General features: G+C 44.8%; 1 long non-coding RNA gene across 5 annotated transcripts in view; it reads left to right on the top strand.

Annotated features, from left to right (window-relative positions):
- Positions 1–20,212, top strand: part of LOC147440563 (uncharacterized) — a 203,060-nt gene extending 182,848 nt beyond the window's left edge. For all 5 annotated transcript variants that reach the window (XR_015190418.1, XR_015190413.1, XR_015190416.1 and 2 more), the window contains one exon: positions 18,681–20,212. This is a non-coding gene — a long non-coding RNA (uncharacterized LOC147440563). The remainder of the gene's footprint in view (positions 1–18,680) is intronic.
- The last annotated feature ends 892 nt before the right edge of the window (positions 20,213–21,104 follow it).

Below are 21,104 nucleotides of genomic sequence, written 5' to 3'. Positions count from 1 at the left end.
AAAAAGTGGGTAGACTGGGGTCCACCAGAAAGATGGTAGCTCCAAAAATTAGTGTTTATTGAGCTTGTAAGCTACATTTTGTCTGTTGGTCGCTTCTTCAAATTCCGAACGAAGATAGGCGCCAAAAAATTCACCAAAAGCCTGTCTTTTATGCCTGCAAAGGTCTTTTAGTGGGCCCCTCCTTTGTTGAATTTGCACAATGCATCCAAGAGTGAGCCCCTCCTGTGTCATATCATGATACAAAGCATCCAAGTTATCTTTGCAGATGCATGGAGGAGGATTATTGGTGAATAAAGAAATATATACATGGTGGGACTAGTGTACGGACTATTCATGGATTTTAACTCAATGAGCACATCATATTAGAATAATGAGTACATAATGAAAAAATATGGAAGAATTATGGATATAGAAAAAGATATTGGAATCATATGATATAGTCCATCTTTTGTATTATTTTGGGTGAAGGAGGAAAAAGTATGCAAGTAAATGAAAATTATATAATAAACGTGACTAAGGGAGTAGAAATTGATTTTTAATTTTCACAAGGGTGGGGGTGAAAATGTGGGGGTGATTTGTATCAGGTAAGTATATCTGGTCAATGCTGAAAAAAGCGCAAATGGAGAGAATCTTCAAAAAATGCTTAGGTTTCCTAGGACATGAAAATACTCCTCTTCTTCTTCTTTCTCTCTCTCTGTGCAACACGTCCCTCTGTTTCTCTCCCTCTGCAACACTCGGTGGAGCTCAGCATATCGGCAGATCTCTCTCTCTCTCTCTCTCTCTCTCTCTCTCTCTCTCTCTCTGTGTGTGTGTGTGTGTGTGTGTGTGTGTGTGTGTGTGTGTGTGTGTGTGTGTGTGTGTGTGTGTGTGTGTGTGTGGAAGCCTCTCAAAGTCTCTGAAGGGCGGTAGGTGACAGCTCTTTGAGGCTCTTAAGCCACGAACGAGCACTCATCTGCAGAGGAGGGGCACGAGAAGCTCGCCCTCTCTTTGTGTGTCTTTGTGTGTGTGTGTGATTTACAAACAAGGTGTACCCGTAGGGTCATCTCTGGCGAGCGCGTGCCGTCTCTCTTTCTCTCTCTGTCTCTCTGTCTCTCTCTCAAGGAAGGTTGACGGGTCTCTACAGGGCAGCCAAGGGGCTCGTGCACAGAGGAGGTCTCTCTCTCTCTCTCTCTCTCTCTCTCTCTCCGTGCTAGAGTTGCAAGCGGCTACCACTACAGGTGGAGAGGGAAGGTAGGGGGGGGTTCTACATGCAAGTATATCTCTCTAGATTGGGGAGGGCTAGGAGGTCAAAACCTGACGTCGAAAGGGGGGAGGCATTGCAGGCAGGAGGCGCAAGGCAAGGGAACTACACGAGGGGAGGTTGAGGGTGTATGCGCCATGCGATGTGCAGGATGGCAGCCATGGCCTATTATACTGAACATTACATAACGGGCAACAGGTTGGAGGGCCATACGGGGATGGAGGGAATCTAGGGAGGTATCCCCATAAGTAATTGGGTTTTTTTAATATAAAGCTAGTATGTGAGTAGGTGGGTGAAAAATAGCAAATGACACTTTTCCTCCCAATTACATCAGCCAAAGTCGGGGAGTCCTAGGAGATTCTTATTAAAAAGCACTAACTTATGATATGGATGCCGAGCCACTGCCCTATTTGATTTCCAAACTTAATTTTATCGTTTTTCAATGCCACATGGAGTTATTACTTCCAAGAAAAATATTAAATGCATACGTCCTCAATTCTCTGATGCTACATGCACAATATGATTATTCTCTTGTGCACATTGAATGATTGTGTATGAAGAAAATTCCTACTACAAAGAAATTATTTAGAACCATTGTAAATTTATTTCCACGAGATGATCGAGTGAAGAGTGCACTTTCAGATACGTGTAGTACTCAATATTGGTGCAAAAATTGTTGAGACATCAAAAGAAAATATCACCTACCCGTTTCAAGAACTCATGAGGTATTGTCACTAGAGAGCATGTAGCCGAGGTCAGAGAGCTGTGGAACATGCAGCGTAGTTGAGAGATCTATGGAGCAGTTCAATTTAGAGGTTGAAAGAGCTATGGATCATGCAACCTAGTTGAGAGGTATGGATCATGCAGCCCAGTTTTGACGGCGTATTGCCACTAGAGTGCAGGTCAGAGAGCTATGGAACATGCACCCTAGTCAACAGAGCTATGAAGCAGTGCAATTTAGAGATTTAGGGAGCTATGGAGCATGCAGCCCAGTTGACGGCACCTGCAGTAGCAGAGAGTTGATGGCGCATGCATTTAATATTTTGCTTGGAAGAAATAACTCCACAAGGAATGGAAAAACGACAAAATTAAGTTTGCAAATCGAATAGGGCAGTGGCTCGACAACCATATCATAAGTTAGTGCTTTTTAATAAGAATCTCTTGGGGATTCCCCGGCTTTGGCTGATGTAATTGGGAGGAAAATTTTCACTTGCTATTTTTCACCCACCTACTCACATACTAGCTCTATATTAAAAAAACCCAATTAGTTATGGGGATACCTCCCGAGATTCCCCCCATCCTCATATGTCCCTACAACCCATCGCGCACGTCATGTAATGTTCAATACAACAGACCCTAGCTGCCATCTTGCACATCGCACGGTGCATGCACTCTCAACCTCCCCTCATGCAACTCCCTCGCCTTGCGCCTCTTGCCAACCCTTCCAGCCATGCCTCCCCCCTTTCCACATCAGGTTTTGACCTCCGATGCCCTTCCCAATCCACACAGAGAGACATGTGCACAAAAACCCCCGTGTGCCTCCCCCCTCCACCTGGAGTCGTAGCCGCTTGCAACTCTAGCACAAAGAGAGAGAGAGAGAGAGAGAGAGAGAGAGAGAGAGAGACCCTCCGCGCATGCAACTTGCAACTCTAGCACAAAGAGAGAGAGAGAGAGAGAGAGAGAGAGAGACCCTCCGCGCATGAGCCCCTTGGCTGTCGTGAAGAGGCTCATCTACCTTGAGAGAGAGAGAGAGAGAGAGAGAGAGAGAGAGAGAGAGAGAGAGAGAGAGAGAGAGAGAGAGAGAGACGAGCTTGCCAAAGCTGACCCTACGGGTACACCTCATTTGCAGACGACATGCACAAACAGACACACAAAGAGAGGGAGAGATGCTCGTGCCCCTCCTCTGTAGACTAGTGCTTGTTGAAAAATAGCAAGTGACACTTTTCCTCCCAATTACATCGTCCAAAGCCGAGGAGTCCCAAGAGATTCTTATTAAAAAGCACTAACTTAAGATATGGTTGTCCGGCCACTCACCTATTCAATTTGCAAACTTAAGTTTGTCCTTTTTCAATGCCACGTGGAGTTATTCCTTCCAAGCAAAATATTAAATGCATCCGTCATCAGCTCTCTTCTGCTGCATGCGCCGTCAACTGGGCTGCATGCTCCATAGCTCTCTAAATATCTAAATTGTGTTGCTCCATAGCTCTCTCGATTGTGTTGCATGTTCTATAGCTCTCTGACCGGCACACATGCGCTCTAGTGATAATATCTTAGGAGTTCTTGAGTGATCTTTTCTTTTGGTGTCTCAACAGGTTTTGCAACAATTTTCAGCACTGCACATATCTGAAAGTGCACTCGTCACTCGATCATCTCGTGGAAATGAATTTACAATGGTTCTAATTAATTTTGTTGTAGTACACGTTTTCTTCAAACACAACCATTCACTGATCTGCACAAGAGAATAATCATATCGCGCATGCATCAGCAGAGAGCTGACGGTACATGCATTTAATATTTTTCTTGTAAATCCACGTGGCATTGAAAACGAAAAAATTAAGTTTGCAAATCAAATAAGGCAGTGGCTCGGCAACCATATCATAAGTTAGTGCTTTTTTAAAGAATCTCTTGGGAATCCCAAGCTTCGGCTGATGTAATTGGGAGGAAAAGTGTCACTTGCTATTTTTCACCCACCTACTCACATACTAGCTCTATATTAAAAAAACCCGATTACTTATGGGGATACCTCCCGAGATTCCCTCCATCCCCATATGTCCCTCCAGCCCGTCGCCCGCGTCATGTAATGTTCAATACAATATGCCCTAGCTGCCATCCTGCACATCGCATGGCGCATGCACCCTCACCCCCCCTCGTAGAGCTCCCTCGCCTTGCACCTCCTACCAGCCATGCCTCCCCCCTTTCCACGTCAGGTTCTGACCTCCGAGCCCTCCCCAATCCAGAGAAAGAGAGAGACTTGCGCGCAGAAACCCCCGCATGCCTCCCTTTTCCACCTACAGTGATGGCCGCCTCAGCTCTAGCACGAGAGAGAGAGAGAGAGAGAGAGAGAGAGAGAGAGAGAGAGAGAGAGAGAGAGAGAGAGAGAGAGAGAGAGAAGAGAGAGAGAGAGAGAGAGAGAGAGAGAGAGAGAGAGAGAGAGAGAGAGAGAGAGAGGGACCCTCCATGCACAAGCCCCTTGGCTGCCCTGCAGAGACCCATCAAACTTCCTAGAGAGAGAGAGAGAGAGAGAGAGATATGAGCTCTCCTGAGCTCTGACCTATGGGTACACCTTGTCTATAGACCACACACATACACAGACACACAAAGAGAGGGTGAGCTCCTTGTGCCCGTCCTTTGCAAACCAGTGCTCGTTCAGGGATTAAGAGCCTCAAAGAGCTGTCAAGTATCACCCTTCAGAGGCTTCGACAGGCTTCTAGAGAGAGGGAGAGATAGAGAGATAGAGACATCTACCAATGGGCTAAGCTCCATCAATTGTCGCAGAGAGAGAGAAACAGAGAGAAGTGTCGCACAGAGAGAGAGAGAGAGAGAGAGAGAAAAACAAGAAAAAGAGGAGTATTTTCATGTCCTAGGAAACCTTAGCATTTTTAAAAGATTCTCTCCATTTGCGCTTTTTCGAGCATTGACCAGACATACTTACCTCAATATTTTGAAAAATAGCAAGGTGCTTAGGACATGAAAATACACCTCTTCTTCTTTTTCTCTCTCTGTGCGACACGTCTCTCAATTTCTCTCTCTCTCTGCGACACTTGGTGGAGCTCAGTCCATCCTCTGATCTCTCTCTCTCTCTCTCTCTCTCTCTCTCTCTCTCTCTCTCTCTCTCTCTCTCTCTCTCTCTCTCTCTCTCTCTCTCTCTCTCTAGAAGCTTGTCAAAGCCTCTGAAGGGCAGTAGGCAACACATCTTTGAGGCTCTTAAGCCACGAATGAGCATTGGTCGACAGAGGGGGGGCACAAGCAGCTCGCTTTCTCTTTGTGTGTCTGTGTTTGTGTGTGGTCTGCGGACGAGGTGTACCCGTAGGGTCATCTCTAGCAAGCCCGTCTCTCTCTCTCTCTCTCTCTCTCTCTCTCTCTCTCTCTCTCTCTCTCTCTCTCTCTCTCTCTCTCTCTCTCTCTCTCTCTCTCTCTCTCTCTCTCTCTCTACGTGCTAGAGTTCCAGGCGCCTACCACTGCAGGTGGAGGGGGGAGGCAGGTGGGGGTTTCTACATGCAAGTCTCTATCTCTAGATTGGGGAGGGCTTGGAGGCAAAAACTAACGTGGAAAGGGGCAAGGCATGGGTGGCACAATGCACAAGGCGAGGGAGCTGCACGAGGGGAGGTTGAGGGTGCAAGCACCATGCAGTGTGCAGGATGGCAACTAGGGCTTGTTGTACTAAACATTACATGACGGGCGATGGGGGTTGGAGGGCCAAAGGGGGATGGAGGAAATCTCGGGAGGTATCCCCATAAGTAATTGAATTTTTTTAATATAGAGCTAGTATGTGAGTAGGTGGGTGAAAAATAGCAAGTGACACTTTTCCACCCAATTACATCAGCCAAAGCCGGGGAGTCCCACGAGATTTTTATTAAAAAGCACTAACTTATGATATGGTTATCGGGGTTGCTGCCCTATTCAATTTGCAAACTTCATTTTGTCGTTTTTCAATGCCACGTGGAGTTATTCCTTCCAAGCAAAATATTAAATGCATGCATCGTCAGTTCTCTTCTGCTGCATACGCGATATGATTATTCTCTTGTGCGGATTGAATGATTGTGTTTGAACAAAATGCGTACTACAACGAAATTAATTAGAACCATTGGAAATTCATTTCCACGAGATGATCGAGTGAAGAGTACACTTTTAGATACATGCACTACTGAATATTGCTACAAAAATTGTTGGGACATCAAAAGAAAAGATCACCTACCCTTTCAAGAACTCTTGAGGTATTGTCACGAGAGTGCATGTAGCACAAGTCACAGAGCTATGGAACATGCAGCACAGTCAAGAGACCTATGGAGCAGCACGCGACGCATGCAGCAGCAGAGAGCTAACGGCGCATGCATTAAATATTTTCCTTGGAAAAAATAACTCCACATGGCATTGAAAAACGACAAAACTAAGTTACAAATTGAATAGGGCAACGGCCCTATAGCCATATCATAAGTTAGTCCTTTTTAATAAGAATCTCTTGGGATTCCCCTGCTTTGGGTGATGTAATTGGGAGGAAAAGTGTTACTTGCTATTTTTCAAAATAGTGAGGTGAGTATGTCTGGTCAATCCTCGAAAAAGTGCAAATGGAGAGAATCGTTTAAAAATGCTTAGGTTTCCTAGGACATGAAAATACTCCTCTTCTTCTTCTTTTTCTCTCTCTGTGCGACACATCTCTCTATTTGTCTCTCTCTGTGACACTTGGTGGAGCTCAGCCCATCGATGGAAGGCTCTCTCTCTCTCTCTCTCTCTCTCTCTCTCTCTCTCTCTCTCTCTCTCTCTCTCTCTCTCTCTCTCTGTGCTAGAGTTGCACAAGGCTACCACTGCAGATGGAGGGGGGAGGCAGGCGAGGGTTTCTGCATGCAAGTATCTCTCTCTGGATTGGGGAGTGCTCGAAGGCAGAACCTAACGTGGAAAGAGGGGAGGCATAGCTTGTAGGGTTGGCAGGGCTAGAATTAGGCGCAAGACATGAGATCTGCACGAGGGGAAGTGGAGGGTGCATGCGTTGTGCGGTGTGCAAGAAGGAAGCCAGGGCCTGTTGTATTGAACATTACATGACGGGCGACGGGTTGGAGAGCCATAGGGGGATGGAGGGAATCTCAGGAGGTATCCCCATAAGTAATTGGGTTTGTTTAATATAGAGCTAGTATGTGAGTAGGTGGGTGAATAATAGCAAGTCACACTTTTCCTCCCAATTACATCAGCCAAAGTTGGGGAATCTCAGGAGATTCTTATTAAAAAGTAATAACATATGATATGGCTATCAAGTTCGATTTGCAAACTTAGTTTTATCATGTTTCAATTCCACGTGGAGTTATTTCTTCCAAGCAAAATATTAAATGCATGCGCCGTCAACTCTCTACTGCTGCATGCTCCATCAACTGGGATGCATGCTTCATAGCTCTCTAAATCTCTAAATTGCAGTGCTCCATAGCTCTCTGACCTGCACTACATCACTCTAGTGACAATACGCTGTCAAATGGTCTACATAATCCATAGCTCTTTAAATCTCTAAATTGCACTGCTCCATAGCTCTCTCAACTGCACTGCATGTTCCATAGTTCTCTGATGTGCACTACATGCACTCTAGTGAAAATACCTCAGGAGTTCTTGAAACGGGTAGGTGATCTTTTCTTTTGATGTCTCAATGGTTTTCGCACCAATATTCAATAGCGCACGTATCTGAAAGTGCACTCTTCACTCAATCATCTCGTGGAAATGAATTTACAAAGGGGTTCTAATTAATTTTTTTGCAGTACCTATTTTCTTTGAACACGCTCATTCATCAGGACAAGAGAATAATCATATCGCGCATGCAGCAGTAGAGAGCTAACGACGCATGCATTTAATATTTTGCTTGGAAGGAGTAACTCCACATTGCATTAAACGATAAATTAAGTTTGCAAATCGAATAGGTCAGTGGGCCGGCATCCATATCATAAGTAAGTGCTTTTTAATAAGAATCTATTGGGACTCCCCGACTTTGGCTGATGTAAGTGGGAGGAAAAGTTTCACTTGCTATTTTTCACCCACCTACTCACATACTAGCTCTATATTATACAAACCCAATTACTTATGGGGATACCTCCCGAGATTCCCTCCATCCCCCTATGGCCCTCCAACCTGTCGCCCATCATGTAATGTTCAATACAATTGGCCTTGGCTCCCATCTTGCACACCGCACAGTGCATACACCCTCAACCTCCCCTCAAGCAGCTCCCTCCCCTTGTGCCTTGAGCCAGCCCTTCCAATCATTCCTCCCACCTTTCCACGTGAGGTTCTGACCTCCAAGTCCTCCCAACCTAGAGAGAGAGACTTGCACGCAGAAACCTCTGTCTGCCTCCCTCCTCCACCTGTAGTGGTAGCCACCTGCAACTCTAGCACAGAGGCAGAGAGAGAGAGAGAGAGAGAGAGACAGAGAGACCCTCTGTGCACGAGCCCCTTGCCTGCCCAGCAGAGACCCGTCAACCTTGAGAGAGAGAGAGAGAGAGAGAGAGAGATAAAGAGAGACCGGCTCGCCAGAGCTAACCCTACGGGTACACCTCATTCGTAGACCACACACACACATAGACACACAAGGAGAGGGTGAGTTGCTTGTGCCCCTTCTCTGCAAACCAGTGCTCATTCTTGGCCTAAAAGCCTCAAAGAGGTGTCGCTTACCGCCCTTCAGAGTCTTTAAAAAGCTTCCAGAGAGAGAGACAGAGAGAGAGAGAGAGAGAGAGAGATTTGCCAATGGGCTAAGCTCCACCCGGTGTCGCAGAGTCAGAGAAATAGCGAGACATGTCGCACAAAGCGAGAGAGAGCAAGAAGAACAAGAGGATTATTTTCATGTCCTAAGCATCTTGCTATTTTTCAACATAGTGAGGTGAGTATGTGTGGTCAATGCTAAAAAGCGCAAATGGAGAGAATCTTTTAAAAATGCTAATGTTTCCTATGACATGAAAATACTCCCCTTCTTCTTCTTATTCTCTCTCTGTGTGACACGTCCCTTTTTTTCTCTTTCTCCAATACTTGGTGGAGCTGAGCCCTTCGACAAATGTCTCTCTCTCTATCTATCTCTCCCTCTCTGTGTCGGAGCCTCTGAAGGGCGGTAGGTGACAGTTCTTAAGCCACAAATGAGCACTGGTCTGCCGAGCAGGGGCATGAGCAACTTGCCCTCTCTTTGTGTGACTCTGTGTGTGTCGTGTCTGCGGGGGACGAGGTGTACCCATAGGGTCAGCTCTGGAGAGCCCTTGTCTCTTTCTCTCTCTTTGTCTCTCTCTCGAGGAAGGTTGACGGGTCTGCAGGGCAGCCAAGGGGCTCATGCATGGAGTCTCTCTCTCTCTCTCTCTCTCTCTCTCTCTCTCTCTCTCTCTCTCTCTCTCTCTCTCTCTCTCTCTCTCTCTCTCTCTCTCTCTCTCTCTACTAGAGTTGCAAGCATCTACCACTGCAAGTGGGGGGGGAGGCACACGGGGGTTTCTGCACGCCAGTTTCTCTCTCTAGTTTGGGGAGGGCTCGGAGGTCAAAACCTGACTTGGAAAGGGGGGAGGCATGGCTAGCAAGGCTGGCAGGAGGTGCAAGGCAAGGGAGCTGCATGAGGGGAGGTTGAGGGTGCATGCGCTGTGCAATGTGTAGGATGGCAGCTAGGGACTATTGTATTGATCATTACATGACGCGGGCAACGGGTTGGAGGGACATATGGGGATGCAAGGGAATCTCAAGAGGTATACCCATAAGTAATTGGGTTTTTTTAATATAGAGCTAGTATGTGAGTAGGTGAGTGAAAAATAGCAAGTAACACTTTCCTCCCAATTAAAAGCCGAGGAGTCCCAGGAGATTCTTTTTGAAAAGCATTAACTTATGATATGGTTGTCGGTTCAGTGCCCTATTCAATTTCCAAACTTAATTTTCTCATTTTTCAATGCCACGTGCAGTTATTCCTTCCAGGCAAAATATTAAATGCATGCGCCATCAGCTCTCTGCTGTTGCATGCACGATGTAATTATTCTCTTGCACAGATTGAATGATTGTGTTTGAAGAAAATGCATCCTGCAACAAAATTCATTAGAATCATTGTAAATTCATTTCCACGAGATGATTGAGTGAAGAGTGCTTTTTCAGATACGTGCACTACTGAATATTGGTACAAAAACTGCTTCTATCAAAAGTGGGAAGCCTAAAGACAAATCCAAATACCAAAGTAAGAGTCAATTATCTATTAAAGATATAGAGGGTTCACAAGTTGAAATGTATGCCAAATGGTGAGATTGATCACTACAAGGCCAGACGTTGCAAAAGGTTCTCCATAGCAAAAAGGCATTGACTATGAAGAGATTTTTACTTCACCTTGTCCTATGACTTTTTTTTTTTTTAATGTGCATTGGCAGCTCATTTTGGATGGAATGTGTGTCAATCAAGCATTGCTATTGCTTGATTGAATGGTGATGTATTTGAGGAATTATGTGAGAGTGGGGAGTCTATAGCCTCCCCTCACCTCCCAGCCCCGAAGGATTCACTCTATATACATGTTAACCCTCACGGCTCACGGACACCCTATCACCTACGAGACGGACGTTGTAACCTACGGTGGACATCGTATTATTTATTGGTAGAGTCAGGTACCGGGCTTGTCGGTCCAATAGGAAAAGGGTAAGAGTGATCGCCGATGAGAGGCGCACTCTAACTGGAACATTCAAGGGATTAGTTGGCTAAGCATGGGCGCCCAAGTGTGAATGGGGCGAGCTCATATAAAAGTCAACTAAACTTAAAATTCACCCATTCTCTCATTTGTGCAATAGAAGAGTGCTCTTGCTCCATCTCCATCTCCATATTCTTCTTCTTCACCTCCTTGTGTGTGTGTGTGTGTGTGTGTGTGTGTGTGTGTGTGTGTGTGTGTGTGTGTGTGAGAGAGAGAGAGAGAGAGAGTGTGTGGGCGATCGAGCATTACGAAGGCACGACGGCGGTGAAGCGGTTGAGCGCGGCGTAGCGGCGTCTCCTTCTTCTTCGTGGCGAGGAATCCTCCACGAAGCAAGCGTAGAGCGGTGAGTGACACACCATCACCTTCTTTGAGCTTACTAGTTTAGGCTTGTTGTGTGCTTGGAGCCATTTGTGGCTCGCACACGGTGTATCGGCAAGTTCCTTGCATTGACACGTGCGACATACGCGCACATTTTTGGCGCCGCTACCAAGGAATGCCATACATGAAGCTCGAGTAGCACTCTGTGCTTCTCCGTGGTGCAATTTCTATTGTAGGAAAGGTAGGGAAGGAGTGTGTGTGTGTTGAGAAGAGGGATTTGGTGTTATACTGTGTGTTTTTGTTGTTCATGGAGTTTTCAAAGGTTCTGTGTTTATTCTCTACGTATTAAGGTAGTTAGTTTTCTTTGTTAATGGAGGTTTCAAAGGTTCTGTGTTTATTCTCTGTGTATTAAGGTAGTTAGTTTTCTGCGTACAGTAAGTAAGAAGTAGATTAGTGACAGTTAATAGAGTGTGTTAGTGTGTAAGAGTAGGTGTATTAGTGAGAGTTAATAGAGTGTGTTAGTGTGTTAGTGTGTAAGAGTAGGTGTATTAGTTAGAAGTAGGTAGAGAGAGTGTGTGTGTCCTCTCGCGCAGGCCGCAGCGGCCTTATCTTTTATTATTATTATTTTTTTAAAAAAAATTAAAGGTAGGACCGGGATCGAGAATATCTCCCAGATCCAAGCCCAGACCCAAGCCCAAGCTCACGCTCACAAGCTTAGGCCTCAGTCGCCTTTTAAAAAAACTAATTTTAGCTTCACACGTAGCTAAAAATTGATTTTTTGAGGACCAACGGAACGTCAGATACCCGAAAATTGTGTTGTAAATCACACAGCGACCCTCTAAGTGATATGCTCATTTCGAGCTATCACACACTTTAATCAAAAAAACCAAACATTAAAAAACATTCAAAAAACATCAAAAACAAGAAAAAATCAAGTAGAAAACGGGGTACAAAACAAAGCAAGTAACCTTTGAGGGTACTTTCCGACACTTGTAGGGCACCCAAAGAACATGTATCTATGCTCTGGTCGTGTGCTAGAGTCCGAAAAACTAGCTAGTGCTTCGATTTACGAGGGTACTCGCTATCCTTCCTCGCTAGGGTCTACACCCTCGGCGAGGACCCAAGGTAGTGCAACCCAAGACCCAAATATAGCGGCTAGCGACTCTTCCTCTGACTACGATATTATGGAAGAGCATCTTACACAAAGCCCCGGGGAACAAATGAAACCGTACCTAGCTGGGCCCAACAACCTGGAACTAGTGTTTTTAGCCGTTTGATGGAAACTTTTAGTAGAGCTACGCGCTCTGAACCTACGGCTAGTGAAGTAAACGAAGGGGGTGGGGAAGTAGAATCACCATTCACATCTCCTGTAGACCCCACACTCCCTCAGAGTGTCCACGTGGACATTCTAACTACCTCATTTAATGAGGGCCCTACCGAGCTACCACCTTCCAAAGTCGCCTCTAAGGTAGCGGTGACTAAAAGTCAAAACACGGGAAGCAACAGTGCATCCACCTCACGGCAACCCTCTAGTACACCAAGTTTGGACGGGGTAGTTCTCAATGAAAATTGGTAATATGACCTACACACGGAGACTTTGACCGACCTATACATGGGCTATACATACCATGTGGGTTGGTTAGAAGTTGTACAATCCACATCTAGTGCCATTAGTCTAGAGGAACAACAACACATGATGTGCAATGTCATCCATAGGATTATCCAGTCCGAGAGGCAAAATCGAGGAATAAACATACCTTCGACAGGTCCTATGCGATTTTTAGACACGGGCTCTCTCACAAATGGCACTCTCTCACACTCTCTCACAAATGGAGACTCCCCCAGTGAGTCCCATCGATCCCCCATATGTTGTTTCGCCAGGGGTCTCAATGCAATCTGAGCCCACAAGTGATAGCTTTACTTTTCCAAGTCTAGCTCATCTTTCCTTGGATGACACCACGGATACCATGTCTACCCCAATAATGGGCATGCCAAGAAACACACCATGGACCTCGTTTGTTAGTAAAGCACCGCTACATGGTAGCTCAATGCCTGCAATAGTACCTACAAGTGCGAACCAATCGTATGCACCTATGGGTCCACGTACTCATGTAGTCCCTACCCCTCCCATTGTTTCAACTACCTATGCTCCACAACCACAATACACAAGTTCTTATTTCCATGGGACTATACCGGCTAGCATTAGCATGTCACATCCGATGTCTGCTATGCCTAGGGCCACTCATATGAACTATGGATCACCACATGGCACAACATCGTACCCAACGTGGAACCCAAGGGCTTCCTATGCGCCAAGCCCAATGCCAATACCTACTCCACATGTAGTCTCTGGAGCACCTTCACCCACGGTGCCTGCTCACTTAGGTGACTTGGCAACATTTGCTCAAGCTATTGGTCGATCTATTGCTGAGAATATGTGTAACACACCTGATAGAGAGCCTAGAAGTAAGGCAGTACAAATAGCCAAGCTCACACAAAAATTTAGCGGAGACGGAGATGTGAGAAAGCATATCGAAGTGTTTGAACAAATATGCGATTCTCTAGGAGAACACAATGACCTACATAAGAGCAATGTTTTAAGCCTAACTTTAAGTGGAAAGGCTGGGGATTGGTATAGAACCTTAAGAGTGGAATAAAAAACGATTTACCCTACTCTTAGGAGACTGTTCTTAAAAGAATACATACGAGAGGGAGTGCTTGTAAAGAATGAGGATGCAAGAGAGCTACACAAGACAAGCACAAAGCACATAGAGATGGAAAGCTTCTTCTTCTTCTTCACAGAAAAGAGAGTACAAAATGACTAAGTGTTAAAACTGAAAAGTAGCACATATGTACATGCGGTCACTAAGTGTGAACTCGCTAGAAGCGTACTAGGCTGGCACTATAAGTGTAGTCCAGCTGTAGAATCACTGGCAGAGATCCTCCGTGTCGGTCACCTAACGCGCCAGTGAGTAAATGTCATAAGCGGCCAAGACCCGTAGTGGATGCCCGCTCAAGATGTAGAGCTCGACATCTCAACACTCCCCCTCGAGCTCTGCATGTCGCAGAGTCCAAGCATAGTCCAAAAACGTCGAAGCTTCTCAGCTCCGAGGGCCTTGGTAAAGATATCCGCTATCTTCTCCTCTGTGCTGACGTAAACCAAGTCGATGTCGCCCGCCAACACTCGCTCTCGAACGTAGTGGTAATGGACCTCTATGTGTTTGGTCCTAGCATGGAACACTGGGTTCCTAGCCAACTGCATGCTGCTGAGGTTGTCACAATGAATGACAATGTGCTGGTCCACCTGCACTCCCAAGTCCTCAAGTAATGTGCGTAGCCAAGCTACCTCGCACGCCGCAATTGCTGCACCTCTGTACTCGGCCTTTGTGCTCGATAAAGCAACTGTAGGGTGCTTTTTGCTACTCCAAGTAACAGCAGCACTCCCAAAAGAGAATATGAAGCCACTCGTAGATCTCCTATCAACAATGCTACCTGCCCAATCTGCATCTGTATACCCATACAATGCTAATGGTGCATCTGCTGCATAGAACAATGCGTAGTCAAGAGTCCCTTGCATATACCTAAGTGTGCGTCGTACTCCATCCAAATGTGGCTTCCTCGAAAGCTGCATGAACTGACTCTCCAAGCCTACTGTGTAGCTCAAGTCTGGCCTCATGATAGTCAAGCTGAAAAGTAGCACATATGTACATGCGGTCACTAAGTGTGAACTCGCTAGAAGCGTACTAGGCTGGTATTATAAGTGTAGTCCAGCTGTAGAATCACTGGCAGAGATCCTCCGTGTTGGTCACCTAACGCGCCAGTGAGTAAATGTCATAAGCGGCCAAGACCCGTAGTGGATGCCAGCTCAAGATGTAGAGCTCGACATCTCAACAGTGCTTTGGGGTGTAGCCTCTCAGCTCCAGAAAGCCCAACGAGAGGAAGGAGAGTCGGTGAGAGACTTTATAAGTCGCTTGAAGCATTTGAATTCTCGTTGTAATCAAAATGAGCACTTCAACAATAACCAATTTCTTGATAGATTCATTAAGGGATTACGACATGAGGATATCTACAATGGCCTAGTCATTAGAGGTATCACCACTTGGGAAGCAGTCACCACCAATGCGATCCAATTGGAGGATAATTTAATGATTCAAGGAGAAAGAGTGTCTGTTGAGCCTAAATCTATTAGCTCACAAGCATCGGGGCATCAGCCAATGACCCTAAAGCCTATTGCTAAGGAGCCAAAGATATCTGAGATGACTTTAGCAGATCTCACCAAGGCTATTCAAGAGAGTCTTAGAGACAATCGTGCTCCACAAAACAATCATATGTATCCAAGAAGGGAGCAACAATGGTGCTCAGTATGCTATGGACCACATAGTACCAGTGAATGCCCTACTTTTAGAGTAAAATTCAATGGGAACTGCAATGCATGTTGGAGGTATGGTCATCAAGCTAAGGATTGCATAGTATTTAAGTGTGCAATGGCCAATAGACCAACCTTAGCATGGACAAACACACCTCGAGTGCCTGCATTGATGCCGGCTCCACCTCTTGAACAAACAGCACAACACATGGTCCCTAGGGCCAAAAATGTTGTTCAAACAACACCCTTACCACCTCCAGTAGTAGGACCGCAACCACCACATCCGAGAATCACTTCTGTGAATCAAGTGGGTTGTGAGTCATCTATTTCTTGTTTGGAAGGATATGAGGAAGATATAGATCCTAATATCGCCTATGGGATGGATGTGCTTGAAGAAAGTCCACAATACTACATGGAGGACTATTGGGGACAAGTCAAACCTGTATATCAAGTAGCTGCTCTTGCGGCAAGAGGCCAAAATATCGATTACACCACTAAGAGACCACCTCTTCAATGCTATGAGTGTGGAGGTCCACATCGTGTAGTCGAGTGTTCTATTAGGCTACAAAAGAACTCCACACTAATGCAAACCAATCAAGCGAGCACGTCTACAATGCCGATACTCATGTGTAATCGATGTGGCATAGATCATTTGATTGCCCAATATCCAAATAATCCAAATGCACCGAAGATCATGCCATTAAACTTGATTGAAGTTACGGAGGAGCCATCACCAAGTACACCCGTGGTACCAGTAAACGTACTCACACGATCGATGCTCCAAAAACAAAATTATATTCTTGAGGAAGGAGACACGGCATCAATTTTCCAATCTCACAAAAAGAAGAAAACACGAAGAAAGAGAACGCAAACAGCAGCGAAGGCAGACCCCATTTCAAAGACCAACATAGGGACTAGTGATGACCCCGTATATATGAACGACGCTGAAGAAGATTCTGATTCAGGTGAAACCATGGAGACCAAAACGACCACTAACATAGAAACCAACAAGGAAGATCTTCATGAGCCACAATGGCCAGGATCCAAAAAGAAGATAGAAACTTACCCAAACCCTACAGAGGAGATTGAGCGAGTCAAGCAATTAAGGAGTTTGGTAGAAGGTACCCAAAGGGATCTAGAACCAGCACCTAGGAAGATCCAGATTACAGACACCGTGTTCCCTACGCAACAACAACCTCACCAAGTCCATAGACCCTTGGACATGTTTAGTGTCATCCAAGAAGAAAGTGACTTAAAGTCATGGGAAAGTGGGCGTACTCATTTCTTGATGGAAAGAATGTTTACAGAGGAACTACCTGATCCTATCGAAGAAATAGAGATCCCATCTTCCCCACGTCAAGGGACTCAAGGCCAAAAGGTGTCGTTAAACATTGCCAAATTGATGGATTTCATGTCTTCAGAAGTTAGAACCACCATCATGTCCAAACTATACAAAGACCCTGAGCTAGTCTCAGCTCTTCGAGCCTTCCTCAATGGAGAACTGAAGTTTGGGCTACCACAATTTGCACAGATGGATGGAGCTGGGGAGATGCCAATAGAGGAGGAACACTTAGATCCACAACCCAACCTAGATGAGAACCTTGTTATAGAAATACTTGTTAACAAGTTGGGACAATACTTTGAGGGTGATGAACCTAATGCGACTATACCAATCACTACTAAGGGATTAACTGTGAAGGGAATCCTTGATGGTGGGGCTGGGGTTAGCATTGTGACTAAAAATTTCTGGGAAACTATGGGAAGACCTCACCTTGCGACCACAACCATAGTAGTGAAGATGGCCAATGGGTCTATCGTTAAACCTATTGGGATGCTATAAGATCTCAAGATCAAGGTCTTCGGACATAAAATAAGAGTTACCTTCATTGTTATGGATTTCTCCAAACACACTATGGCATTTGAGATGATCTTAGGACGTCCTTTCATGAGGGAAGCAAAAATGGTGCATGACTGGTCTAAAAACCATGTCTACTTGCAGTTCCAAGATTTTGTCATTCGAGTGGATCTTGTGACGGGTCGAGCACATCCTCTAGGAAACAGGTTTATAATCGATCATAGATCTGACACCACAGTTCCTTCGACCCCATTGCAGTATTGTTACACGTGTAAAGCGGACACTGATGTTGAGGAAGATTCTCCTTATATGGATGTACTACCTGGGATGACTGAGTCGGACAATGTGGATTGGGTCCACCTAGCAGCAACCATAGACACTTGGAGAAATAGGGGGACGACCTGGGTAACACCTGAGGGGGATGAAATGCCTGTACCCTTAAATATGCTACAAGCAATGCATATAGCTTCTGACAAGACTCATCCTAAAAGAACGAAGAAAACATACAAGTGGGTCCCTAAAGCCTCTTTAGCGACCATAGCTAGTGCTAAAAAACAAAAGCCTTGTAAGAAACGTCCCACACGCTCCAAGAAATGTAAGAAAACGTGGCGGTGGATACCTAAACGACTTCTGGAAGCCCAAGGCTACTATCAAGGAAATGATCAAATCTGGGTGCCAAAACGTAGATTGTGTTCTTACCTGTCATGTGACCCATGTGAGTCAAACCCCGTGATCACAAAGCCGATGAAAGATCGTGGGAAAGGGAAAATCACAGAACACTATACACCGGATCCGGAGCTAGTATGGGTTCCCAAGCGAGAAAGGCTTGTTTTGCTCAACTCAACCATAGAAAAAACGGATAAAGCTTCTAGCTCCTCATGTAATACATCCATAGAGGTAAAAGCTTCTACACAGCCTCCACCTACAATAGTGGACCTCCATGAAGCTACAAAGGAATCCACACCTCCCAGTGTTCAAGAATCACCTAATGAACCACTTCAAGTTCGATCCTGGGAGAGTACCTTACCACCCTTGCAACTCGACGAGGCACCTAAGGTAATAGAAAACTACTGGCAAAAATCCCCACCTATTACCAACTGGAACAATTGGTTTCAAAGGGTGACAAGCTCATTTCAAACGGTAGGAAGGGGGGAGTGTTTGCTGACATCCATCATTCACTTGCTTCCATCTCAACCTTCCTCCCTGACCTCTCAATCTCCCAATCTTAGGGAATGTACATATAAAGACTTATACTCACAAAAAACAAAAATAATAAAGAGCAAGAGCAATTAGCAAACAAGTATGCACAATAAAAGTCAAAACATTGACTCAGACCTACACATTCGCATCCGGTACACTAAAACAGAAACCTATGCCATAAAACACCTTTGATACTCATCACTCGCGTGATGGAGAGTAGGTAAGATTAGTACGATAGGAGTGTTTTTGTTTTAGAGTTGAGTGATTAGCAAAGTTCCTTTTTCCCACTAATGTGCCTCCTAGAGGTATTGTTTGTGTTTCCTAGTGTGTACAGGAGCGTGTTGCTGTTGTTAGGATTTGGACCTTCATGGAATCTTTATCTCGACTCACTCTTCAAATCAAGCGCGACCATCAACACAAACAGGTGTTTCTTGTCCATTAGCATTGCCCCTTATCTTTTTGCATCCATGATTGTCTGCTTTGATTGTGATTGGTAGCATAATATCCAGCACATTTGCTTAGTATCAAACATTTAATTCAATGTCATTTTTTGTCATAATCACTTGTCTAGATTTAAAAATCAAGCAGTCCGACTAAGCTAGTTTGACCAAGTTAGGTGTTACAAATCTTCTCTTAATACCATGGGGAATGCCTTCCTAATAATCAATGGTTACATAGGTTCTTAATCCGATTTAGGCAGCATTGTGTGAAATTTACTAGGGCTTTCTAGTGGGCTTAGTCCCTATTGACCTTTAACTTAAGTATTATAAAGGGAGTTTACTTTTGTGATGAGCCTGGGGAGGTGTATCAGTGTTATATGACCCCCCAAAGTTACAAAATTAAAATGTTGAAAACGAACAAACAAAAAATCAAAGTGCCACAATGTAAAATCTTAAGCAGGAAGAGAAATCTCAGCTTGATTGGGTACTTCACTCACATGTATAGCCTATGGTACTAGAGCCCAGCTAGAGGTTCCCAAGGTGGGCGCTTTTCCTTGAAAAGCAAAAAACCCAAGGCATACAAAATAAGCACACACATCAAAATTGAATCACTGTGAAAAGACTTTGGGGAGTCAAAGGAAAGGTAATCAGTCAGGCGATGATTTCATGAGAAATTCCTTTTATCGTAGCTTAACTACAAGGTCTTCTAGGTATAGCCTCTAGTCAGCTCTCGAACATGAAATACTTGGCTCTCGCGATTAAACAACTTAATTGACCAGAGAAAATTAAGAAGCTTACCCATGGTATTAATAGTCGATCTCTAGTGCCTTTCGATCGTTAAATTAGCGACCCCAGACTTGTTTAATTTTTTATCTTTACATTTGTTTATGCATTTGATTATATTTCAATTTAATGGTTATTGCTGACAAATTGTTTAAAATTCTGTTACCAATCAATTTGTCTACCTAAAACTGCATATGCTTTTTAATCACTTATGAGAATGCAATTACTGTGCCAATGTTGTTTGATTTTGCAGTGACTGAAGAAGGCTAAGGACATTCATCTCAAATACTCTTCCACCTCGACGAGCGAGCTTCAATAGCTTCCGAGGACAGAATCTACATCAGGAAGGGGGGCATGTTAACCCTCACGGCTCATGGACACCCTATCACCTACGAGACGGACGTTGTAACCTACGGCAGACATCGTATTATTTATTGGTAGAGTCAGGTACCGGGCTTGTCGGTCCAATAGGAAAAGGGTAAGAGTGATCGCCGATGAGAGGCGCACTCTAACTGGAACATTCAAGGGATTAGTTGGCTAAGCATGGGCGCCCAAGTGTGAATGGGACGAGCTCATATAAAAGTCAACTAAACTTAAAATTCACCCATTCTCTCATTTGTGCAATAGAAGAGTGCTCTTGCTCCATCTCCATCTCCATCTTCTTCTTCTTCACCTCTTTGTGTGTGTGTGTGTGTGTGTGTGTGTGTGTGTGTGTGTGTGAGAGAGAGAGAGAGAGAGAGAGTGTGTGTGGACGATCGAGCATTACGAAGGCACGACGGCGGTGAAGCGGTTGAGCGCGGCGTAGCGACGTCTCCTTCTTCTTCATAGCGAGGAATCCTCCACGAAGCAAGCGTAGAGCGGTGAGTGACACACCATCGCCTTCTTTGAGCTTACTAGTTTAGGCTTGTTGTGTGCTTGGAGCCATTTGTGGCTCGCACACGGTGTATCGGCAAGTTCCTTGCATTGACACGTGCGACATACATGCACAATACAAAACAAGACGCCACCTGCGAGCGGACAACTTTGATAAAACTCCTATATATGATTCATATTAGGGAATATGACCCCCCTTTCTACGCTTATACGACAATCAATGCAGAAAACTATCATATCCTTATCTTACTTATCTAATTGAGTGAAACTAGTCAAAAAGCATGTAGCATAGTGACTAGCAATGTACTAGGGAACCACTTTTGCTGATAATTAGATGTATCCTCAATGTGTCTTCACTTGACTTTCAAACCATGTACCCATTTAGCCTACACTTTAGCTATTTCTCCAATTTTGACCCATCTAAATTACTTAAGCAACATGGTTATAAAGTTGCGTTAGGTTCTTCATGTGAACTTGCATCTATAAATAGATTTCATCCCTCAACAAATGAACTATAATCACAAAACAAGCCATTGATTCAAAGAAATGTTAGTTCTTGCATGTATCTTTGTAGCTATTGACTCATAAGTTTGAGGGTAGACTCTTTTGGAAAGCCATGATTTTGAAACACAAAAGATTCCTCTCATTTTTTC

Source organism: Adiantum capillus-veneris, chromosome 15 (assembly GCF_014529385.1).
Source record: "Adiantum capillus-veneris isolate H3 chromosome 15, ASM1452938v2, whole genome shotgun sequence".
NCBI classification, from domain to species: domain Eukaryota; kingdom Viridiplantae; phylum Streptophyta; class Polypodiopsida; order Polypodiales; family Pteridaceae; genus Adiantum; species Adiantum capillus-veneris.
Note: the sequence above shows the minus strand (reverse complement) of the source record. Positions and strands in the feature narration are given on the sequence as shown.